Here is a 20,685-nt window from a genome sequence, read left to right as displayed (position 1 = left end):
GAAATTAAAGATCACGTTTGTACTAACTTGTATGAGGCGTCCCTGCGTAAGGATTGCACCTCCTTTTGGCAGGCGGTGAAGGCCCCGTTTTTTTCAAATAATGAGTGAGCAAAGATAGAGGTTGCTATTGACGAGAAAACGTGGATTGATTTCTTTACCAAAGTTTATAGTAACAAGGGGAACGAGGATACTCCTACTATAGTCTCTGTTTTACAACGATCTAGACTTTCCACTGATTTCTCATCTATTGATATCCACATTACTCATGATGAAGTTTTAGCGGCTATTAAGGCAAGCAAAGGAGGTAAGGCACCAGGACCCAGTGGGGTACCGGTGGGCCTGTTTAAATGCACCACAGAGCTATGGTCCCCCCTGTTAACTCGAGTTTTAGAAGCATGTTGTGCAAAGGGTTTTATTAATTACTAAGTCAGAGTCTGTGATAATTCCTATTTTTACAAAAGGGGACCGTGAAGACCCGGCTTGCTATCGACCCATATCCCTTTTAGATACGTTAATGAAAATTGCAGGAAGGGTCGTTTTGAACAGGCGTCAAATGTGGGCAGAAGATAATAACGTTTTAAGTCCGTCCAATGCGGTTTTAGGCAGGGGATGGGTACAATTGAGCAGGGTTTAAATCTTAGTATTTTAAAGGGGAAGTATACCCAAGCTAAGGCAGGGAAGTTTTATGTGATATTTGTTGACCTTACAGCCTCCTTTGAATGTGTTGTTCATAGTAGTCTGTGGAAAATCCTAGAGGTTTTAAAAGTTGATCCCGCATTGGTGCAATTTTTGAGGCAATTATATGCGGGGGCCACAGCTAATGTTAGCTGTGGATTAAAGGGGGAGTGTACAAAGCCATTCTGCATGGAGAGGGGCGTCAGACAAACAGAAAGACACTATACACTAATGCTTTGGAAGAGGAACTGGTGATCAGGGCTAGGGATCCTCCACAAATTAACAACAAGCCGATTGTCTCACTACTCTACGCGGACAATGCTGTTTGAATGGCTAGAACCCAGCTTGGGCTACAGAGAGCCCTTGACACTTGTATTGATTTTATGGATAATTTGGACCTTAAACTCAAAGTAAAGAAAACATTTGTGATGTCATGTGGGAAGGGGAAAATTAAATGTAGAGATATCACAGCTGGGACTGTAAGGATACATTCTTGGTATCCTTCAAGTGTTTTATGGTGTTTTATTTGAGGATTCAGGATCCTGGGGACCGGCGGTCAAAAGTGGGACCCTTCTTTTTAAGAGGTCGACTGCGGTGGTGATGAATGTTTCTCATAAAATGGGCAAAAGGCCCTCGGGAATCCTTCTCAAAATTTATCAAGCAAAATGCATTAGTATTGCAATATATGGGGAAGAGTTTGGGGTTTGTATGCTGCGTCCCTAATCCAGTTAGTAGAAAATGCTTTTTTAAGGTTTATTTTAGCGGTTTCCCAGAGCACTTCCGTTTATGATTGCCACAGTGAATTGGGGATTTCTCACATATCTGATATAACTAAAATACAACCAATTTTGCTTTGGCATAGAGCCTGGACTTCCTCGAGTTTAGGGTTAGATCGAGAAATTATCAAGGACTCTATGAGCCTGGATCAGGTAAAAAAAATCCCCTGGCTGAATCATGTAAGTAAATTCTTAAATGATTTGAGTAGACCAGATTTTTATATTAATCCAGAAACCATGTGCTCTACATCTAGGAAAGAGTTTAAAGTTTTATGTTTTACACATCTTCAGTCTCTTAGAATTACGGTGGAAATTAATAAATGTTCAGTGATCCAGCACCAATTGACTTTGGTCACCTACGGTATTCAACCCTACCTAGTGTGGTGTATTGGTGGATACATCAGATATGTCCTCACTAGGTTTAGGTTTGATAGTTTCCATCGTCTGGTTACATTTCCAGCTATCAATGACTGTTCTAGAGACCTTTGCTATTGTCCTTGTGATAATACATCTGTAGAATCAACACTGCATGTGACCTTATTTTGTAAATTTTATTCCAAAGAAAGAACAAGATGGATCATGCCTTTTCTGAAGAAGGAAGCCTAGCGGCAATGTCGCCCGGCCATTTTATATCTTCAATTATTGGATAATATGTATTGCATAGGTATAGTGACTGGACTTCTGAAAAGTATTGTGAGGAAAAGAAAAAGTATAACTGGATAGATTTAAATTTTTGAAGGTTGTGTATTGTTGGCTCAGATGTTTTATATACGGTGCTGTTAACTTTTATCTGATTGATTTGTCTCTTTAATCCTGCTTTTATGATTTTATTAACTGTCTAAACTCGAATAAAGCATTTTCTGTTTCTGATTTGTTCTATACCCGTGTGCATCTTTGTAGAGCTTAGACACAATTCGTGTAGGAAAGTCTGCTTTGACCAGGAATGTAAAATCTGCCACTTCTGGGGGCTCAATTAGGTCATTGCCCAACATCTTTCTTAAAGATTGTCGTATTCTCTGGAACTTGACAAGCAGTTTAGCTTGTTTCTCCAGTGGGACCATCTCCTCCCAGGTTTTCGCTATACCCTCTGAAAACATATCCCCTATGCTAGAGATGTTAATGGGGAGTAAAGTAGAGCTCCAGCCTGCCATTTCAGTACGTGATGCCATGCGTGCACGGTTGAATTAATGGAATCTGCAATTCTAGATCAGCGATCCAGCCGTCTAGGCAAGAGCACCTGCAATGGAAGCGGTGCCGCCACAGTCCTCTCAATCTGGAGATGCGGTGTGGGCACTTTGTGCCACCCTTTAGTATAGGTCCAGGGCGCCTAGTCCTCCCATGTGGAATGGAAGCGTGAGTATGTCCCACTTCACCCGTGCCTGCCTCCCCAGCCCAGGCGAGCTTTTAATCATAAGGAAGGGTAATTCTTTGAAGAAAGTGCTAGGGAGTACTATTGGTGAACAGGAACAGAAAATGAGGAAGGTCCACCATCTTCTTTATCGAGACTCTACCGGCAAGGGATAGGGCAACCTGATCCAGTGATCTATATCGTCCACCAATTTGCTGACCGCAATCCCTTAATTCTCCTTGATATTTACATCAGTGTCAGTGTGCACCTTAATGCCCAGATAACTGATGGAGTGAGTGGTCCATTGCAATGGGAAGTCTGAGTTGAAGAGGGAAGTGTCAGGGGTGAGCGGGAAAATGATCGAATTAGGCCAGTTCACCCGGAGGCCAGAGAGCACACCAGATCTTACAACTTCACGGAGGACCGGAGATAGGTTTGTTGCAGGATCTCTTACATATAGTAGCGTGTTGTCAGCGTATGTTGATATGATCAGCTCGTATCCTGGGAAACGTATACCTATAAATCTATAGTACTCATGCAGCGTGCAAGCTAAAGGTTCTGCCACAATGGTGTAAAGGATTGAAGATAGCTGGCACCCTTGCCTCGTACCTCTGGTTATGTGGATTTTGTCCGTAACCAGGTCGCCTATTTTTATTCTCGATGCGGGGCTGTTATACAGGACACTGATCATTTGCAGAAATATCCCTCCTAACCCTAGTCTCATAAAAAATGCATATTGCCTGCACCCGCAGACTGCTACTGCTCAGCAGTCTGTTTGCATCCTCCACCCAGCATACAGCAAATAGTGTGACATAAAACGTGTCGCTCAGCCCGAGCTTCTAATAACTTGTAAAGGTGGTGCAAGACTGACCTGATGGTGTACTAAGCCCAGGGGGTTGAGTAACCTATGTCCCTTTCGAGAGGCCTCAGTGCTGCTTGACGTATCACACTGCCCTAGGAAAATCAAATTTACTGAAGATGTCTATTTAACCTAAATACACCTTCATTTTTAGCACAAATCTGTTTGTATTCAAGCTAGAGTGGATTAAAAAATCTCATGGACTCTTTACTAGCTTTATTTGGGGAAATAAAAGGCAGAGACTTGCTTGGAGAAAATGTAGGGAGAAAAAGCAAAATGGGGGCATAGCAAGCCCAGATCTCTTACTTTACCAGAGAGCCTTTCACTTGAAAATTTTTAGACAGCTACTAAAAGACTCCAATAATTCCCCTCCCCCCCTTGTTTCGTGCCTTGGCGTACGCTCCACCAGACATATCTAATCATTTCCTCTACAAGTTTGGAGACCCTAAATAAAAAAAAAAAAATGAGATTCAATACTCTTAAATGCGCCTGTCTACTGTGGCTCTACAATAGGAAAATTCACCATCTACAATATTACAGCCGCTATGCCCCGATATGGAACTCTTCTGGTACCCCTGAATGCCTGCAAGACGCCTAAGCAACTCCGATTAGGGAAAAGGGAATCTGTAGATGGGGCCAGCTATTGGTAGATGCCTAATTAATAGCCTGGCAGAATTTTCAAGAACTCACAGAAGGAGCGGTCTCCCGTTTTAAATACTGTCAGCTATTAAGTTGGGCTAAATCTCTGAGACAGGCGGGCAATCAAAACATATTTTATGAAGCTAAAACAGCCCTATTTCCAGGCCTACAGAAAGAAGTTTCCATATGGTATTGGGCACTTATACATTCGATAAAAGGCTCAACTACATGGCACACGGAGACATTGTGGAAGGAGCTACCGGAGATCGACCTTGAGGCACTATAGCAAGTATCCACATCGTTATTATGGCTCTATGTGAAGTCGGCGCCTTTAAAGAAAAATCATGTTTTTACTATTCATAAGGCTTACTGGACCCCAAGAAGATCGGCCAAGATGGGGCAGCAATCCCTGAGGTATTGCCAAAAGTGCGGTGAGCCGAATGTAGACGAAGCGCACATGTTCCGGTGGTGTCCCTCCATCCAACTATTCTGGCAGAAAGTGGGTAAATTATGTCCGAATTGGTGCATCAAGAGGTCACCGTGAGTCTGGCACTGGTTATATTTGGGGTGATACCAGAGGAAGAATGTGGGGTTAATATTAACAAATCTTTAAAGCCTCTCATATTCATTTTGGTTCTTCTAGCTCGAAGAAAATTGTGTATCAAGTGGATTCTACCTATTCCACCGGTAGAATCTGAGGGCCCGATTCACAGAATGAACTGAAGACTAAATCCTAAACTTACTACTATTTGGTATTCACAGAATGCACTTAATACCGGAGGCGGGGCTTCCGGCCCGGAGGCGGAGCTTGCGGCTTGGAGGCGGAGCTTCCGGCTCAGAGGTGGAGATTTACCCAAGCCCAGAAGCTCCGCCTCCGGGCCACAAGCTCTGCCTCCGGGCCGGAATTTCCGGCCCGAGTGCGGACGTAAAGTTAGTAGTCTTAAATCTATTCTGTGAATACCGAAAGTAGGAAGTTCACTCTGTGAATCCCGAAAGTAGTAAGTGCATTCTGTGAATACCAAATAGTAGTAAGTTTAGGATTTACAGCCTGATTCATGAAGCAAAATTGCACCCGCAATAGCTGCGAAAATGCTATTGCGGGCGCAATTTCGCTAATCGGCATTCATCATGAAAATAGCGAAAGCGCAAACAAAAAATAGAGAATTCGCAAATAGATTCGCAGAATCCCGACAGGAGTGTGACAAACCATGGAATCTGCGAAAAAAATTGCGAATTCGCTATACAATCACAATCGGTATTCATGAAAAATCGCAAATAGCGAAAAACCCCAAAATCGCTGTTTGCGAGGCGCAAATTAAGGACAACCCAAAGCAGGTGGTAACCATAAAAGCCATTGGAATTTTTTTTTTGAAAAACCGTTTGCCAATCAGGAACAGGTGCAGGCCTGACCAAACACACATAAGGAGATTCAGCAGCAGCAGTTGGAGTCTCACAATGCCAGGAATGTACATGGTGGTCAGGCGGCGAAGGCTACAACGAGCAGCACGGAGGAGACGCAGAATCCAGGACAGCGGGTCACCCTGCTGGGCCAAACCAGAGAGCAGATATATGCAAAGTACCGCCCGAATGGGGAAATGATAATCCAGCTAATACAGGACCTTGACCCCCTGATGCAGCACCCAACAAGGCGGACCAATGCCATGCCTACACAGGTCCAGGTATTGTGTAGCCTGCACCTCCTGGCCTCCGGGAGCTTCCAGGGGATAGTAGCGGTTGCTGGGGGGATATCCCAGCCCACCATGTCACGCTGCCTCAGGAGTTTCGTTGACGCAATGCTGACCCAGCTACACCGACACATCAAATTTCCCACCAGCCAACAGGATCTGGACTTGACCAAGCTACAATTCTACAATATGGCCAATTTCCCACATGTGATAGGATGCATAGACTGTACCCACATCGCCATCTGCCCACCAGCTGCAACGGAGTACATGTACCGCAATCGCAAGTCCTACCACTCCCTCAACATACAGATGGTCTGCAATGCTAAGACATACATCACGGACATAGTGGCCCAGTACCTAGGGAGTACCCATGACTCATTCATATTCCGACACAGCGGCCTCCACACACGACTGGCCAGGGGAGACTTTGGGGAAGGACACCTATTTAGTAAGTACACTTTGTCAACAATGTCACATTGCAATGAAGTAGCTGCGCAGCACAGGCACTCACCCTCTGCTCCTCTCATTCAGGTGACAGTGGCTACGCCCTCCATAAATACCTCCTCACCCCATACCTCAACCCTGCTACACCACAGCAACGGTGTTACAATGTTGCACACATACGGACAAGGAATTGCATTGAACGGACTTTTGGGCTACTGAAGAGCCGGTTCCGCATACTGCACAAGACAGGTGGGGCCATGTACTACAGTCCTGAATTGTGCTGCCGCATTGTGGCTGTCTGCGCAATACTACATAACATTGCTACCAAGCGCAGCATACCTGTTGACATCTCTGGCAGTGAGTCGGAAGGGGACGACCGGCCACCTGCACATGGGCGTCATGCACGCGGGGAGAACCCAGCTGAAGGCCACAGACCCGCAACCACATCACAATGAACTGTTTCTAGTGCACCCTCTCCCCTCACCCAACAAATCACAATTGCATGCAAAATTTAATAATGACACTACGCCAATGTGTGATGCCAAATGAAATCTTATTGTTTGAATCACAATAATGTTTCCAGTTGACATCCTTTCATTGCAAACAGTATTTCAGCATACTGCTGCGTCCAATACACAGGGCAGGCTTATGTTCAGCCTGTACCTGTACAAGTACTATTCAGTCAGGTGTACCTCCGGCGCAAAGCACCCAAGTGCCTCTGCAGCTCCTCCTCATCCACCGCACGTGTCCCTGCATTGGGCCTGGTGCTGCGTCTCAGCGCCCCTACGTGTGAGGCAGGGTGGCTGCTCACACTTGATGTCCCCTCACTGGCATCGTCACCCCGACAGTGGCAGGTACAGCAGGGTGAAGTGCCATCACGGCAGTGGTCAGGCCCTCAAGTACCCTGGCCACATCCTCGCAGCATTGAATGAGCTGCTGCTGCTGCGCCAGGCACCGGCGCGATAGCTGCGAGGTGGCATTGCCAATAACATATTTGACCGGGTGTAAGCCGTCAGCCGGGTCAGTAGCTGACGGTGGCGGCGGCGGTCCGTGTTGCACTGTGAAATCATTGCAGCTGTGTTGGCCTCCATGGCTGCAGTCATGCGGGTCATCCCCTCCCCCACACCTGCCATGGCTGCCGTCATGCGGTCCATCCGGTCCCCCACACCTGCCACATTGCGGCCAATGTTATGCAGCTGCAGCTGTATGGCCACTTGCCGGTGTGCCTGAAGCTGGTGAATCCGGAGCATGCGTCGTTCGACACTCATGCTCGGCAGCCGCTGTCCATTCCCCCTCCTGGTGCTGGGAGCATTGGTCTGCAGGTGAGCCCTGCCACGCCTGCTCTGCTGGCCTGCCACAGTGGGTGGCCGCTGTGTCGCCGCTGTCGCGGGACCTGATGTTGGTGCGCCAGCTGCTGGTGGAGTCAAGCTAGGCATTGCTGGTGCGGCAGAGGCTGGAGGCACAGTGATAGTGGGCCGGGCTGCAGGTGTTGGTGCTGCAGCAGAGGCTGGAGGCACAGTGGTAGTGGGCTGGGCTGCAGGTGTTGGTGCTGCAGCAGAGGCTGGAGGCACAGTGGCAGTGGGCCGGGCTGCAGGTGTTGGTGCTGGGGCAGAGGCTGGAGGCACAGTGGTAGTGGTCCGGGCTGCAGGTGTTGTTGCTGCGGCAGACGCAGGAGGCTGTGTGTGTAACGTCACCTCCTCGTAATCCTGTGCATCCTCATCTATGTGCAGCCTCTCGCTGTCGCTGCTTTCAGCGCCACCTGTGAGGGGAAGTGGACGTACATTAGTTGCATGTATCTGTCACACGTGCAGTTGCTACATGCATGCTGGGTGACATTCCCTGACTGCCTATAGCATTGCGTACTTTTGGACCTGTCTGGCTGCATTGGGGTACTTGTACATTGTGGCCACACTACATGTCCCACAATGCTTTAGGGCATTAACTGATGTGCACCGATGGCATGACTTTGGAACATTATGGGAGGCTATAGGGTCATGGCCATTCATAGGGGACAGGGTCGCAGTCGTATGCCACTTACCTTGGCTCTCTTGGGTGGGGCGGGATGAGTCCATTCGGGTGACTCCAATACACGCCTCTTCCTCCAGCGTGTCTTCAACGCGATCCTCCAGGGGGGTGTTTGGAGGGACTGTAGGTCCTCCCCCTCCAGTGCCCAGGAACTCTCCCAGCCTCTCGGCGACCCTCTCCTTGGCACGACCTCGGAGGTCGTACCACCTTTTCTTCAGGTCATCCAGTGACCTGTCGGCCACACCCACAGAGTTCACTGCGGCCGCTATCCTGAGCCAGATCCTGCGCCTCTCCTGCTCGGGCACCCTCCTTGAGTCTTTCCCGAAAAGTTTGGAGTGGTTCTCCACCACCCCTTCAATTAGGTGCTCCAACTCTTGTTCCGAGAACTTGAGTTTCCTCTTGCACCCGGGGTTGCTGGGCCCAGGTACTGCCTCCTCAGCCATTGCTGCAGTGGTATTGGAGGTGGTAGTCCAACTTAGCAGGTGTCCTTGCAGGAGCTGTCTCTGTTGCTGCCTCGAGGTCTGCCTCACTGTGGTGAATGGGGGTGGGAACTGGCTGCTTCCTGGTTGTGATGTCATCACTGTGCTCGAAATGCGACTTTCCGTTTTCCCGATCTCGCGCTTTTCGATGTTGCTGAGGCGCTGCACTAGGGTGCAGTGGCAGACAGTATCGAATCCTGCCGAGAGGTCCAGGAGGATGAGGGCCGCTGTTTCCCCGTTGTCGAGCAGGGCTCGGATGTCGTCAGTGGCTGCGATGAGGGCGGTCTCGGTGCTGTGGTTGGCTCGGAAGCCGGACTGCGAGTGGTCGAGGGATCCGTTCGTCTCGAGGAAGGCAGCAAGCTGTCTGTTGATGGTCTTCTCGATGACTTTGGCAGGAAAAGGAAGGAGCGAGATGGGGCGGTAGTTCTTGAGGTCGGTGGGGTCTGCAGATGGTTTCTTCAGGAGGGCGCTGAGTTCAGCATGCTTCCAGCTCTCCGGGAAGGTGGCGGTGTTGAAGGAGCAGTTGATGATGTCCCGGAGTTGGGGTGCGATGACGGAGTCGGCCTTGTTGAAGACGTGGTGGGGGCATGGGTCGGTAGGTGATCCGGAGTGGATGGTGTTCATCACACGATCACCGAAGACATCATCCACACGTCTTCGGTGCTGACCTGGGTTCAGGCGCGGAGGGTGGTGGTGGCAGGCGTTGGTTCGGTGGTTGGGTGCGTGGTCTGTGCGCCGAAGCTGTTGTGTATGTCGGCGATCTTGCTGTGGAAGAACGAGGCGAGGGAGTCACAGAGGTCTTGTGAGGGAGTGATGTCGTTGTTTCCGGCGCTGGGGTTGGAGAGCTCTTTGACGATGCTGAAGAGTTCCTTGCTGTTGTGCGCGTTGTTGTCTATTCGTTCCTTGAATGCTGTCTTCTTGGTGGTGTGGATCAGCTGGTGGTGTTTGCGGGAGGCGTGCTTGAGGGCGGTCATGTTGTCTGTCGTCGGATCTTTGCGCCAGGCTTTCTCGAGGGTACGGCAGTTCTTGGAGTTCTTGAGTTCGTCGTTGAACCAGGAGGCTTTCTTGCTGCCGGGCCTGCTGGGGTGGTTTTTCAGAGGTGCGAGGTTGACAGCGCAGTTGGTGATCCACTGTGTGAAGTTGTTGGCTGCTTGGTTGGGGTCCGTTGAGCTGACGGGAGGGTTCTGGCTCAGTGATGTGGAGAGCTGGTCGGTGGTGATCTTTTCCAGATTCTGCGGGAACCTGTTGCGGGTGGTGGTGAGTCGTGGTCCTTCTGAAGCTGAAGTGGACGCAGCTGTGGTCTGTCCAGTCACTCAATGTTTCCCTGGCTTCTCAAAAGGCATGTGACAAATATCAACAAGAGTTGTGGGCCATTAATGGTTAATTAGAGCAAGCTATCAAGTAGGGGAGAATCTATAGATGCACCATCTAGTGCAAATATTGGCTCTAGTTTGATTCGAGAAGCGTGGAAGACGGGGAGCCAAGGCCAGAATTTGAGGGGTCAAGCGATTAGCATAGTAAATGAAACTATCCCAGGGACTGTTAGATTGGTTTTTGGGAATACTGCTGGCCTGCAAACTAAGGTGAATAATCCAAAATGGAAGGATTTTATCTGTAACTTCGATATTCTCTGTCTCCAGAAGACGTGATTGCTGAACGAGCTACACATCGAAGGTTTTAAGACTTTCCACACCCCAGTGTTGCGGTCAGTTCATGAAAGACATAAAGGGGGGATTATTCTTTACATTTCACATGTCCTGAGGGTCCAAAAAATTAAAATGATCAAATCAGCCACATTTTACCAGATTGTTACCATTCATCTGCTTACGCAAGTTGAGGTAGTGGTTATAAACTTTTATAATAATATAGACAGGGGTCGATTTTGGGTGGGGAAACATGGCGGCCGCTGGTTAGGGCGGTGCGCGCGTCTCTAATGGACCTCGCCTAGTCCCTGGAGTTATGCAGTAATTACGCGCTATGGCCGGCTGTTTACCGTAGTTGGAGGTCCCGGTGGTCTCTGGAAGTGAGGGTCTGCAGCCACGTCTCTTTTCGGCCCTTTTCTCGGTCACGTCAGTGTTTGGTTCGGCGGGACTCGGCTTGATCAGATCCAGCGCGGCCGATGTGTGTGAGCCTGGTACCGCCCCGGCCTCTCTCCCACGGTGGTCAGAAGCAGCCATGGAGCTTCGGCGGAGTCGCAGGGCGGCAGCTCGCGGACTCCTTAGAGGGAGTTCTCGTGGTTTTCATCGGAAAAGAGTGGAAGGGCAGGCGGGGAACTTTTTGTTGCTCGGGAAGACACGCCTGATTGAGCCTGAGTCTGACCCTGATTCTGACCCAGAAGGTACCGGGACAGCAAAAGCCAAGAGCACAGCGATGGCGGTGCGAGGTAACAAAGCGTCAGAAAGCAAGGAGAGTGCACGGGGAGGCTTGAAGGGAGGAGAGTGCCCGAAGGTTAGTGTATGTTCCAGCAACACTCCTGGAAACCGAGGCGGGAAGGGCAGAAGACGGGGGAAGGGCCCCAGGTCCAGTACCTTGCCTGACAATCACGGAGGAGGCAGGAAGACAATACATAACAGCGTACAAGCAAAGGACCCTGAGAGAGAGTGTGTAGAGTGGGAAGGAGTACCCAGAATAGAGATCACGGTGGAAGTGGAGCCTGAAGTAGTTACCCCAGGGATATCTCAAGGGGTTACAGCAGGAGGGGGGTCTACTCGCCCTAAAGTTAACACAAGCTCTAAAACCCAGTTGGTGGGGAAAGGGAAATCTAAGGGGCTACGAAAGAGCGCAACACGAGTTACACTGTTGTTACGCTCCTACTTCAAAGTGTTACCCCAAGTGCTTGACATCCTACAAAGTTCAGAGGGGGCTAGTGGTATTCAGACAAAGAGTATGAGCACCTCCAATACCACTCAGGGGGTCGAGTCTTTCGGCCCTGTGATTACAATAGGGGCAACCAAGTCTGCGCTAGCAGGAGACCCCAGGGGTCTGAGCTTGCTTTGGAAGTGGCTGGATGTGAGAACGGTGACCCAACACTTGGGAGCAATGGGGGGAGGGGCCCTCTCGAAACACTTCTGTCTGCAATGAGGGATGAGATCAAGAGTGGCTTTGCCGAATCCAAGCACAACCAAAACGAGATTAGGGCTGTGTGTGAGACCCTCGAAAAGAAAGTGGATGGTCTCTTCGAGAGAACAGAGAGTCTGGAAGGTTCCGTGGGGGAGTTAAAAGCTAAGCTGGAGTCCGCAGAGATCAAGATCCATAGTCTACGGAGAGAAGGCTATGCAACGAAGGACAGGGTTGAGTCCTTGTAAAACTACTCAAGAAGGAACAATCTTAGACTTTTGAAGATTCCAGAAGGGTGGTGAAATCAAGAAGTATGTAGTGTCCCTATTAAAGAACACCCTCAACTTGGACGAGACAGCAGCGGATCTGGAGAAAGATATCCAGAGGATTCACAGGGATCCCTTTCGCCTTAACTCCGGGAGAGTGAAACCAAGGAAAATCCTAGTGAACTTCCTTACTTACTCCATCAAAGCAAAAATCCTGAACCTTGCTCTAAAGGCCAAGTCACTAAAGGCCCCGGATTTCTCTTTTGAGTTTAACAACAAAATGCATAATATTCTATCGCCCTTGGAAGCTGACGAACTTTTAGCAACCATCAGCAACTATGCACACTCCAGTTCAAATTCCACCTAGTAACATCGCTACTTCCGATCTGATCCGGAGAAGGAATATAGGAAAGTAAGGTACAAATACTAAATAATAAACAACTGACAAATAATAATGGGAAAAACGAATGGATAATCAGAAAATAAAAAGCTTGGGAAAAAAAAGAAGGAAAGGAAAAAAAAGAAAGGAAAACACTATTGAATGCACACTCTTTCGAGTTTATTTCTGACACATTTATGGGGGTGGAGGGACCCCCTGCCCTGTTCTGTTCATAGCCTATGACTACTTGGGTTGACACCCAGCTCCCTAATGCTTTGATTTCTGCCGGTTCATAATTGTATCCAGAGTAGACAGGGCTAGGATAGGGTCACTTTAGAGACGCAAATCTGGCTATTCATCGGGCCAGGTTAAATAAGGGTGAATATTCCAGGGTGGGGGGGGGGTAAAGAATTAAAAAGTCCTTGTAGGCCGGGTCTTGTTTCTTATGTTTACATCAGCAATTGTTTTATACGCCTCAAGAGTAGCATCAGTCAGGTTAGGAGTGGTCATCTTATGTTTCCAAGAGCGGGTTGTCCGACAGGCCCGATGGGCGGGAGGGTGGGATTGGGTTGCGAAAGGAAATGAGTGGGTTACAGTTTTTATCCTGGAATGTCAATGGCCTACGTATGAGGGGTAGGAGACATAGTGTCGTGTATTTCTATAGGTTCTGAATCAGTCCCCCTATTCCTGACCCTATTCTGGTTAAACTAACTATCAAGTTAACTAACAGTCAGCCCATGAGGCAAGAAAAGCCCCCATGATGCAGATACCGTTATCTGACGCAGTCACACTACGGCACAGGAACGTGTTATCTGATTAGGTCATAACGCTTGAGATCTAATTAGACAAGCGACATTCCTCCAGCCCCTGATAAGGCATACGACGTTCTCATAACAAATCAAACCTATGACAACCTGGAAAATCCGTGCGGCCATTGTTTTGATTTCACAGAGAACTTTAGTAAAGAATGTGCTAACGAGCAAGTCGTATGACATCTTTATTGACGTATCTATGTCCATCCTTACGTCAATCTCGGCACCTTTAAGGTATAAATATTGCCGATCTTGCCCTATGCAAACACACGCGTGGTGACAAGACGGAGCAGCCATACTTGCCGAAGCCGAGAGCGGAAGCAGACCCCGCTGGCGCAGCCCCGCCTTCCTGACGCGCTGAGAGACGCGCTGCTATCTCTAGCCGAGAGACCCAGCACCGGCGCTTTCGGGCAGCCCTCGCAGGCAGCCTGGAATATCGAGAGCAGAGAAAGAGATACCATTCCTCATCCATCCTAAATTCCAGGTACAGAACTGAATAACCCCTCACAGAGAATTCTTTAGTTATTCACTTGGCAAAAACAAACTTAACTTAAACTGTAACTTTCTATTCCCGCCCACGCATTAGACTTAGGTCAGGTACACGGGGTAGGCGTATTTAGAAACACCAGTTGAGTACGTTTAGTCAAATGTATATGTGTATGTAAATATATTTTAATCATTTTAAACATCATATGGCTCAGAAACCATATCAATGTTTTTACAGTATTATTTTATACTATTGCTTTTAATGTATGCACTTTACTTAACTATAAGTATTGCAATAATATCGATCCATTTCTCTTGTACGAGAAAAGAGACTGATCAATAAATAACATCTTTTTATTGAACACGCCCGTCTCTTCCTTTTCTCTACATTCTGATGAGACTAAGAATGCACGTACTGACTGAGTAAAATAATTGCCTTGTGCTCACACGACTCTCGAGATTGACTCTTGATTAGGGGAGAGCAAAGTTGTCATGTTCTATGGTTGTCAGAAACTAAATCCCTTCTTGTCTAATCAGGGGAGTTAATTCCTTCCTTGAACATTCGAGAAAGTTTCTAGCGAACTCTGAGCTTAGCTGGCAAACCCAAAAATTAAGTCTAGTATCGACAGTAGTAGACCTAGTTAACGTCTGGCCTAGGCCCTTACTACTGTAGGTATTATTCCAATGCGCAGAGCCTATTGGGAAAATAGGAGCTACACTACATGGCGCCCAACGTGTTTGGAAAGGGCGATAAAACTAACGTAAGACATTTAGAGTAACTCAGTCGTGCTTTCTCACTCAGACCCCTTTTCCCAAATACTCCAAAGACGTCTGGAGTGGGTGAAAGGTTATATCCTCCAAAACCTCGCAGGAGGGAACTCCTATGTATGGTTCTTGGTCAAGTCAACGTTGAAGGATAAACAGTTCCAAAATATTGTGCATCTAATCTCTGTTTCCATAAAGAAACCTGATCTGCAAACAAACATAATACCATCCTGTCTGTAAAATGGGAGACAGTGATGAAGAAAGAGAGGCAGTTAGATTAGCTACTGAACTCGCAGATGCTGATGCTACCATGCAAGCAGCAGACCCGAATATAACACTCATTCCGGTCATTAAAAGGAGATCTATAACCTTAAAACTTATAGAAAATGGACTGACACCTAGAGGTGGCACAGTCATATTCGTAATTGAGGCACACGAATATCGGCAGACAGAGGTATACTATTCATGGATACATTTTCCGGCAGCAAATGCTGTAACAAAGTACTTCCACTATTACAAAGTAGAGGAACCTCCTGAAACGTACACTCCTTTCGAGGAGGTGGAAGTACCACTCAAATTCCAAGAGCATTTGCTCTTATTTGATGGCGCCCTAAAACATAACAATCACATTACAAGACTCGGTCCTTTAGGAAGACCAGGAGCAACGTGGCCGGTCTTAGCCGGATACACACCACATCCAGACATCGAAAGAATGCCTGCAGCAGAGCTGTTAATACAGCTAAAACAACTACTAAAAATTCATAGACAATTAGTTCAGTATGTAATGCGGACTTCAACAATTCAGCCAGCGATTAAACTTCCACAGCTGACCCCTCACCAGGGGAACACAAATAAAATTACACCACAGAACATCCAATCCTGCCTAGGTAAAGTTCCAGCTAAACGGGAACAGATACCATTCTGGTTGGCACAGAAAATTACCCAAATAGAGGCGGTGTTTCCTGACACCACCCCATTAGAAAAACACAGGATTCTGACTATATGTCTCCCAATGGGAATCGCACCACACATTGAGGACTGTGACACTTGGGGTACAGTCTTTGCTTCCATCTACACAAAAACGCACGGTGTTCCATCCATTTCGGTAATACCAGATGTGCTAAAACAAATTCAAGATGAATACGGTCCAGAACCTGCTTTAACTCTTGGTATGAAATTACTGAAAGACTTCAAGCAGGTCTCGGCTATATTACTAGCCAACATAAAAGGTGAAGCAGCAAACGTGGCGATCCGCCAGAGGTTAAAAGAGACAGATATAGCAGACCAACCAGCTGAAATTGCCAGAATCATAGAAAAATCCTATGAAGAACTAGGCAGAGATAGTCTAGGTGGAATACCAGTAAAGCCGCAACTGACTACAAGTCCAGAAAAAATATTTTTTAATAATAATAATTCACCAAAAAAGAACTGGGATGGAAACAAACAATCCAATCCTAAAGAAAAGAAATTCCAGTCCCGAGGAAGGTCTCCTAGGCGAAGAGAGAAATCTCCAAACCAAAGACAGAGGTCACCGCAGAGTGACCCCTCGGGGAATAGATATAACCTTAGAAATAGGGATAATATTAAAAAACCTGATAGATATCAAGACATTGATACACGTCCCTCTCAATCTTTTCAGACTTCCTCGCAGAAATCGGAAAGAAGAGGACGATCAGAAGAGCACGCCAAGTCCAAAGACAAGGAACCTGCTCAACAAAAAAAGAAATTACAATTTCCAAAAAAGAAGGTAGCCAGTATCAAGGTAGTTAAAAATGCCGAGAATACTGAGGACACAACTGAAAAACGGAGAGTGGGCTCAGACAATGCTAGACAGCGCAGCAGAGGTTAGCATAGCTCGCAAAGTCCTTATGAATCATCTGGAGACAGTGGACACGAATGAATACCTTCAAGTGGAAACTGCAGACACCAGAGTTAGCAAGCCCCACAAGATATACGAGATAACATTACGTATAGAGGGAGATAAGACTAGGAAAATAAGGGGACTATTTTGGGATAACCTCTCCAAAGGCTATGACATCCTTCTAGCTGAAAAAGACTGGCCACCAGAGTTTGTCAGGGAGTGCCCTCATGGCGAAGAAGTAATTATGCCTGCCTTCTCGAATCAAATACCGATTCATAAAAAATACACACTTGCTAGAAAGTGGGCAGTGGCCTTAGCACCTGCTTTATATAAAAATCATGTAGGATGGGATGAGGATTCTCCTCCTCACAAAATCCAGTTAAAATCACAACCTACTGCACAAAGGCAGTACCCAATTAAGCAAGAAGCTAAAAAACAGGTAAATGAAATACTAGATCAGCTAGAATACCAGGGGGTGATTGAAACTTGCACCTCACAAATGAACAATCCTTTGTTTCCGGTCTCCAAACCAGACAATTCATATCGTCTAGTTTTGGATTACCGACACCTTAACACATGTTGCAAAACCTTTGCAGTGCAAAACTCACACAGTGCTGCACTAATGAATAACATAGTGCGCAAAAAATACAAAACAACCCTGGACATCTCCAATGGATTCTTTTGTCAAAACATAGCACCAGAGAGCAGATCTTTAACTGCATTCTCAGTAAATGGCACTCAAAAACAATTCTGTCGGTTAGCCCAGGGGTACAAGAACAGCCCGGGGGTATTCTCAGCGAGAGTAACAGAATTACTACAACTATATGATGATGAAGCATTATCTTATGTCGATGACATTTACTTAACAGATGATGACTTGGATACTCACTTGAAAAGAGTGAACACCATAATACTTGGGTTCGCTGCAGAGGGTTACAAATTCAACTTCAAAAAGTCCAGAATTGCCCATCTGACGGTCCTATTCTTAGGATATGAGTTATCAAGTGAAGGCAAAAGCCTGGCAGACAATTTCCTAGAGAAATGTGCCGTAATCCAAGCCCCTAAAACACTAAAAAACCTACAGTCAATTCTAGGCTTCCTAAATTTCGGAAGAACATACATTGCAAATTACGCAGAAAGGGTCAAACCCCTTTATGATCTAATTAAACCAGACTTTAAAAGATCCAGTTGGACTCAAACACACACAGAAATTTTGAGATCCTTACAAACAGACATGCTAATTAAAACAAAATTAGAAACACGTGATAACACACACAACCTTGTGATCCGAGTCATCCCAGGGAGATGCGGATTCACATACCTGACCTCTAATGAGGGAGAAAAGGTACCAATTGCATTCAAATCACACTTGTACACAGAAGCTGAACAGAAATTCAGTAATACAGAAAAAATAATTCGTGCAGTTCAAACCGCAATAGCTAGAGAAAAAGACATAGCTGACGGTAGACATATCACAGTCAGAACAGCAGAATCAGCCTTTGAGGCACTAACAACACCGTGTAATTTACCAACAACAACATTGAATCCGGAATGGATACAATGGGTGAATTCAATCACAACGGACAAAGTATACTACTACTTTGATCCAGAACTAGAAGAATTAAAAAATCTAAAATATGAAAAAACGTATCCTCTGCCAATCGACATTCTTCCTCTACGACATTACGCCTGTGTAATCTATACAGACGGACATGCTCAACCCTCCGTTTGGGGAGAACATGCATACAACCCCACATGTGAAATTACAAAAGAAGTGTGGCGCGGAGGTATATTAAAACCTCTATTAACAAAATCACACTCAGTAGAAACTAATTCAGAACTACAAACTGAAATAATAGCTTTAAAAATGGCGCTAGATAATGCGGATCGCGAATTCCCGACACTTATAGTGTCAGATTCATATTACTGCGTCAAAGCATATAACAAGGATTTGCAGACATGGATTCAGAACGGTTACAAAGATGACACAGATGCACCAATAAAGCAGAAACTGCTCTGGGAACAAGTAGCTCTTTTGAAAAAAGAAGTACCAAAGACTCACGTGACTCACTCACTGAGTCATCAACGTGATGGCGTTCACGTTGTGGGGAATTCATTGGCTGAAGCAGCCGCAGCGGCAGCCACTAAACCGGCACCCGTAGATCGAAAAAAGCGTACATTAAAATACATTGACGGTGAAACAATGCTGGCGGTGAAAACGTCATCAAAAGGCGACTGCTCAGCGTTACCGATCAACTATCCACTCAATTATACATACATAATCGATGCAAACTCCGTCCCTTTTGCTCGGATCCCTGGAGTGGGGGATAGAGTGATTCCAAACATGGACAGGAGAAGCTTGTTAATCGCAGACGCACACATGGGCGAGGGTCTCAGACACCTCAAACTGAAAAATTCTCTGGAAGAATTACAATCACGGTACTGGTGGCCAGGCATGAGCCTGCACTACACCATGTTTGTAAAAAACTGCCCAAACTGCAACAGAGATCGCAGTGGGGAGAGAAACAGTTTAATACCTCGTCGTATCAAGGCAGATAATATTACCAGCAAAAAGAATGGCTTGCGATTAACATATACAGGCTAGTTTCCACTTATAATGTAGATCCTCAGCACTCGGCTGACGTCCGGACTGTTATACAAAGATTTGCGAGTCTAAATGGCATATACGCTAAGAGCATGCTACGTTCGACCATTGTTTTCACTCAGGCAATCCAGCCTGGGGGGGAAACATGGCCAAATGAGCACAGCCCAGCGGGAATCTTCTCACTTCCTTCCTGAGGGTACGGGATGGTGTAAAGAAAAAACCAAGGCAGAAAGCAATCTATAATAGAAAGGATATTAGGTTCGGGAGCAGGGTGGGTCAAACATCTAATAAGTGTCCAACGTAGTCTAAATAACTTGCCAAGAAATTCTCTGAAGGGATTCAGTCCGTACGAATTATTATTCGGAACTAGGATGTTGATCTCTGACCTTGATAGTCAGACTTCAGTGGTAATAGAAAAAACCTTTGATGTCAAAGACCGTTTGGCTATTTTGCAGGACTTATACAAAACAAGAAAAGACCTGAGCAACATACAGTTGAAACAACAGCCAACAACCACTGAAGAATCACCACCTGTCCCAGCAAGACCTGTCTGGATTCCAAAAGTCGGGGATCTAGTCAGGGAAAAGATCGCGGTAAAGAAGGAATTTGGGCCTTCTTACAGAAAAGCAGTTCCTGTCTTGTCTGTCAACGGGACAAGATCAGTTGTACTACCGCCACTTGCTGGTAAAAAGGAGAACCGAGTTGTATCCATCGACCTGGTAAAACCACAACATGTGGCCGATAACAAACAGTAGGCCAAGTGGACTCCCAATAAGTAGCAGAACACCAAGGTTTGCTACCAGCACAGAGGTCCTAACAAAAAGGCTCATCACATTCGAAACGCCTAAAGAAGAACAAGAAGGACTATGCAACAATGCAATAGAACTCAGACCTCTGAAAACCCAAATAAAGACATTTAGCAGAGACACACCAATCTATACTGAAGTACCAAGTGAAAATGCAAAAAACAGAAATCCTGAACCAATTGGAACAATTGACAGAACTGCATCCGGTTACTTCATCAACTTCGATGATTCCTCTGACGGCTTCAGTGAATCAAAGACACAGCCATCATCAAAATCCTTTAAAGACAAAGCGAAGGAACTTTTGAAACATCTGAAAGAAACATATCTGGTTTCTCCATGGATTGAATTTTGGGTGGGTTTTGGTGCATTTATCCTCATACTTTGGCTCATCATGGTATTTACTTTGGGACGCTTCATTGAGGGAAAATATGCTAAAATGGACACAGCAAGTCAGAACATCAACTTGATCCTCAAACCACACACATCTTCACACGTCGAGAAAAGAGAACTTTCTTCAGAACTTTCTTCAGCCAACTTCACAGCCAATCCTATACCTGGTGGGGTAGCCTGGGACAACACTGACTATGAAATTTATGGTCCGGTCGAGATCCTGAAATATCCACACCAAATCAAGATCTCCTTGAGTGATTTTGCAAAACCAAACTCATTTGCTGATGATTGGGACTTCGAAAGCATCAACAATATGATGTCTGACTTA

Source organism: Lissotriton helveticus, chromosome 7, assembly GCF_964261635.1.
Source record: "Lissotriton helveticus chromosome 7, aLisHel1.1, whole genome shotgun sequence".
NCBI lineage: Eukaryota > Metazoa > Chordata > Amphibia > Caudata > Salamandridae > Lissotriton > Lissotriton helveticus.
This window is presented reverse-complemented; position numbering follows the sequence as displayed.